At 36.3% G+C, this 6,003-nt stretch overlaps 1 non-coding gene across 1 annotated transcript; it reads left to right on the top strand.

Moving 5' to 3' along the window:
* The first annotated feature begins 1,536 nt into the window (after positions 1-1,536).
* On the top strand, positions 1,537-1,740 carry LOC122675049. The gene has a single exon (XR_006335199.1). It is a non-coding gene; the product is annotated as a small nucleolar RNA U3 (small nucleolar RNA).
* The last annotated feature ends 4,263 nt before the right edge of the window (positions 1,741-6,003 follow it).

Below are 6,003 nucleotides of genomic sequence, written 5' to 3'. Positions count from 1 at the left end.
CACTGGATCATAGAAAAAGCAAGGGAGTTCCAGAAAAGCATCTACTTCTGCTTTATTGATTACGCCAAAGCTTTTGACTGTGTGGATATGTGGATCACAGCAAACTGTGGAAAATTCTTCAAGAGGTGGGAAGACCAGACGACCTTACTTGCCTCCTGAGAAATCTGCATGCAGGCCAAGAAGCAATAGTTAGAACTGGACATGGAACATTGTACTGGTTCCAAATTAGGAAAGGAGTAGGTCAAGGCTGTATATTGTCACCCTGCTTATTTAACTTCTCTGCAGAGTACATCATGTGAAATACTGGGCTGGATGAAGCACAAACTAGAATCAAGATTGCCAGGAGAAAAATTGATAATTTCAGATACGCAGATGACACCACCCTTATGACAGAAAGTGAAGAGGAACTAAAGAGCCTCTTGATGAAAGTGAAAGAGGAGAGTGAAAAAGCTGGCTTAATACTTATTGCTCAAAAAATGAAGACCATGGCATCCAGCCCCATCACTTCATGGCAAGTAGATGAGGAAACAATGGAAACAGTGACAGACTTTATCTTTTTGGGGCTCCAAAATCACTGCAGATGGTGACTGCAGCCATGAAATTAAAAGATGCTTGCTCCTTGGAAGAAAAGCTATGACCAATCTAGACAGCCTATTAAATGCAGAGACATAACTTTGCCGACAAAGGTACATCTAATCAAAGCTATGGTTTTTCCAGTAGTCATGAATGGATGTGAGAGTTGGACCATAAAAAAATCTGAGCGCCAAAGAATTGATGTTTTGAACTGTGGTGTTGGAGAATATTCATTGGGAGGACTGATGCTAAAGCTGAAGTTCCAGTACTTTGGCCACCTGATTCAAAGAGCTGACTCCTTGGAAAAGACCCTGATGCTGGGAAAGATTGAAGGCAGGAGGAGAAGGGGACAACAGAGGATGAGATGGTTGGATGGTATCACTGACTCGATGGGCTTGAGCTGAGCAAGTTCCAGGAGTTGGTGATGGACAGGGAAGCCTGGTGTGCTGCAGCCCATGGGGTCACAAACAGTTGGACATGACTGAGCGACTGAACTGAAACTGACATGTACTGAACATCATAGCCTAGTGCAGCCTATCTTAAATATACTCAAAACATGTATACTCAGCAAAATTAACTAACACAAACTATTTTTTAATAAAATGCTGAATAGCTCATGAAATTTATTGAGATAAATAAATTTTATCTCAGAAGGAAGGAAAAGAAAAAAACAGAATGTTTGTATGGGGGCAGATCGGTGGTAAGTGAATGAGTTGCTTACCCCTGTGATTGTGTGGTCGACTGGAAGCTGTGGCGCTGCAGCTGTCCAGCCTCACAAGAGAGGAAGTAGGACAAACTACCTGCCCCGGGAAAATATCAGGATTCAAAATCTGAAGTATGGTTTCCATTGGATGAATACTGCTTTTGCCTCACGTAAAGTTGAAAAGTCGTCGAACCAAAAAAAAAAGAAAAATCGTCGAACCTCTGTAAGTCAGGAAGTGTCTGCACTAAAAACAGAAATTTCAGACTATGTTTTCAGGGATCATTTCTATAGCTCATGATGAAAGAAGTTTCTCTGAATGTGAAGAGCATCCAAAACTCTAGCAAGCTTAGTGTTCCCTCCGGAGTGTGAAGCTTCTTTTTGGTGTTGGTTCTACAACTGTCATTTGCCATTGATGATCATTCTTCTCTTCCTTTGGGGAGCAAGAGGGAGAGGACACTGCCTGAGCAAAACAAAGAACAAAAAAAGAAGTTTCAAAGTACTTTGTAATTTGCCTACAAACTGGAAGAATATGAAATTACAAAAAATGTAAAATCAAAACAATAAAATTGGTGACATCAGTTGATATAATTTTATTTATTAACTTTATTATTTATGAGAATTTAACAGTTTAGAAACAAAAGTAAGGTTTTTTATATTTTAAAATTTAACTAGAGAGTTGTTACTTATCTTCAATAAACCAATTTGTACTTTTTTACTCTTTCTCCTCATGAGAGGAAAGGCTTCATATAATCTTTGGTTCAAGTTAATGAGCACACTGAAATATTTCATTTATTTTTAAGAGAATGCTAAGGTCCATTTATATAGAATACACCAAAATTCCTTTTCTGGATTAACTACCAAACTGCCCCAACCCCACTCAATTCCACTTAAATTTAAGAAATAATTGTTTTGGACACATAAATTGATGGAACAGAATAGAGAACCCAGAAATAAGCCCATACCCATATAGTCAATTACTTTATGAGAAAGGAGTCAAGAATATACAATAGAGAAAAGATAATCTCTTCAATAAATGGTATTGGGAAAACCAAACAGCCGCATGCAAAAGAGTGAAATTGGACCACTATCTTATACTACACACAAAAATTATCTCAGAATGGACTACAGACTTGAAACCATAAAACTTCTAGAAGAAAACATAAGTAGTAAGCTTCTTGACATCTATCTTGGCAATGATTTTGGGGGATTTAATACTAAAAATAAAGGCAACAAATGCAAAAATAAAGTAAAACTACATCAAAGTAAAGCTTATGCACAGCAAAGGAAACTATCAACAAAATTAAAAGGTAACCTACTGAATGGGAGAAAATATTTGCAAATCATATACTGGATCAATAGTTAATATTCAAAATATATAAAGAACTCACACAACTCAGTGACAAAAAAACAAACAATCTGATTTTAAAATAAGCAGAGGAGCTAAATAAACATTTTACAAAGGAGACATTACGAAGACCATTAGGTACATGAAAATGCTCAATATCACAAATCATTAGGAAATGAAAATCAAACCGACAATGAAACCTGACACCTGTTAGAATGACTGTTATTTAAAAGATAAGAAATAATAAGTGTTGGCAAGGGAGGAGATGTTGAAAAGGGAGCTTGGATACTAAATATGGAAGTGTAAATTGGTGTAGCCACTATGGAAAGCAGTATAGAGTTTACTCAAAAATTAAAAATAGGACTCTCACATGATATAGCAATTCCACTTCTGGGTATTTATGTAAAGAAGACAAAAATGCCTAACTTGAAAAGATATATGCACTCCCATGTTCATTGAAGTGTTATTTGCAATAATCAAGATATGGAAACAACATAAATGCCCATTAATGGATAAATGGCTCAAGTAATGTGATACACACAAATATATGTATATACAATGAAATATTATTTAGCTATACAAAGTGAAACCTTGCCATTTGCAACAACATGGATGGATCTTGAGGGGATTACATCAAGTAAAATAAATCAGACCGAGAAAGTCAAATACAACAGAAGCTCACTTGAATGAGGAATCTAAGAAAAATCAAGGTGATACACACAGAGAACCAGATAGGTGGTTGCCAGCTCGGGCAGTGGGAGGGAGGAAGTGGGAGAAATGGGTAAAGGGAGTCAGAAGGTACAAACTGCCGGTCATGGAATAAATAATCCACGGGGGTGTGAGGTACACAGTGACCATACTTAACAACACTGTATTTCATAACTGAACGTTGCTAAGAGATTAAACCATAGAAGTTATCACAAGAAAAATTTTGAAAACAATGTATGGCGACACATAGTTAACTAGACTTAAGATGGACACCATCTGGCAATATAGTCAATGCCAAATCATTATGCTAATGATGAAGCTAATATAATGTTGTATGTCAATTATTCCTCAATTTTTTTAAAGTTTTAAAATGTTTTTGAAGGTTTAATAAGATTTTTTTCTAATACCTCAATATGGAAGCAAAAACTGAATGAGAAATAATATAAGTAAATGCCTAAACTCACCACATCCTCATGAGCCAACAAGGGACAGGTTATGAGTGGTGGGTAAAGGAAAATGTGAACTTATTCTTCAACAGGATTAAATACACATAGAAAACAAAGCTGGCTAATAAATTATGTTTCAAAATAACATTGAGATTTCAACTAGATGAGTATTACACTGGAAGGAATTTTTTAAATGCAGAGAAACAAGAGTGACTTTTAAATCATACAGATGATAGACTTTTTTGACTTTTTAAATACCAAAAGAAAAGAAACTTCTATTTTTACTTTATAAGGAATTTGTGTACCAAAAAAATGTGTTCAGAAAAAAATTCATATTGGAATTGAAGTCAAGGAAAACCAGGTTGAAAATGCAAGACATTCATTGTAGGTAAATGTGTCATAAAAAAAAAAAATCACTTAAAGAATGAAAACATGGAGCTGAAATGAATTAATTTAAAAATGGTAACAAAAATGTTAACAAAAGGATTCATAATTCCCTTTCAAAGTACTGTATGTTTCCAAATATCTAGAGAAAAGAGTTTGCTGATAAAAGAGTAAGGAATTAAAAATATTAGCTAAAATGGAGCTAAGAAAATAAGTGATTTTTTTCTTGCCTTTTAATAAAAAGATTACAGGAAATGTGCAATTAAGAAATAGCATTTTTATGTAAGGCTATTAAGGGAAAGGAAGAGAAGAGAATACATTGAATGTGAATCAGTCAAAGAGAAGTGACAGCACTTTAACAATATGAAGAGAGTTTGGAATAAGTCTACTTATATATTTAGAGCTAACTGATAAATGTGGATACCTCATCTCTGGATGACTGTAAGTCTCTTACAAGTCTGCCAACTTCCACTCCTGCGTTCTCCAGTCTAGTGCAACATGGCAACCGTCGTGTCCTCTTACAACCTTAAGTCAGATCATACCCTTACTGTGCTCAAAGCTCTTCAGTGATGCCCCATGTGTCTCAGTGTAAAACTTAAGGTTTTTTATGATCCTGGAAGGCTCTACATGATTGGGATGCAGTTACCTACCTCTGATTTCCTCTCCTGACTCTCCCCAGGATCACTCTCTGTAGTCACATGGGCACTCTTGGAGTCATTACAACAGACCCAACAAGTGTCTTCCTCAAAGCCTTCACTCAAGCAGCAATTCTCAAGGGATGCCCCAGGAATCTCTGTAAGTTTCAAGGACCCTTTCATGGGATGTAAAATGTCAACTACAGAACAAAAACTCAGCAAATTTGAAGAGTGTAAAATAGACCCAAGACCAAAACGTTGAGCATCCCTTTCCAGCTTGAAGGGCTCTTCCCTCACAAATCTGCTGGGATCAGCCCCACACGTCCCTCAAGATTTTGCCTCTTCTTCCCTCTCCCACCTCCCACCTTCTTCCCACTCTGACCACCTCCTCTAAATCCTAGACTTCTGAGTCTCTCTTAGGTTTTCTCATTTCCATTGTTATTTTTTTATTCATTTCTTTTTAATAGAAGGAAAATTGCTTTACAGTATTGTGTTGGTTTCTACCAACCATCAACATGAATCAGCCATAGGTGTGCCCATTTCCCATCCCACTTGAACATCCCTCCCACCCCCGATCCCTCCCACCAGGACATGGTAACACCTAGAGGGGAAGGAAATCTTTGAAAGAATTTGTATATGTAATTATATGCTCCAGTTTGGGAATGACACACACCACTTCCGTTACAACTTATTACCCGTTAGCTAGAACTAATCACATGACCCCACCCAACCAAAACAGGGACCAGAAAGTAGACCTCTACCATTTACCTGAAGGAAAGAAGCTGGAAATATTTCATGACTAGAACTATAGTACACAGTGAATTGCCTTTCAAATTTGGTAAAACAATTTAATAACCAAGATTAATAAAATTTCCTGTGGAATTAGTTCAGAATATGCAATGATTGTAGAAAACATCTATGCTAATTTTGTTATAAATAATAAGTGGTTTGTTATTGAATTATATAGCAGAAAATAGGTTAATATATATTACATTCATCATAATGAACTTTATTAATGATTTGGCCTTGGGAGCATTCATTTGTTACCCACATCTTTCCTTCCTTCCTTTCTGGCTCCCTCCCTTACTTTCTTTCTTCCTTCTGTTCTTTTTTCCTTCCCTCTTCTTCCTTTCAGGAAATATTTCTTAAACTCTTCTATGTACAGCTAATGGTACTGGATTATGAAGATACAACAGTGAATAGACAGGA

This window comes from Cervus elaphus, chromosome 18 (genome assembly GCF_910594005.1).
Source record: "Cervus elaphus chromosome 18, mCerEla1.1, whole genome shotgun sequence".
In the NCBI taxonomy this organism is placed as follows: Eukaryota; Metazoa; Chordata; class Mammalia; order Artiodactyla; family Cervidae; genus Cervus; species Cervus elaphus.
The sequence above is the reverse complement of the archived record's forward strand: the minus strand, read 5'-3'. Positions and strand labels throughout refer to the sequence as shown.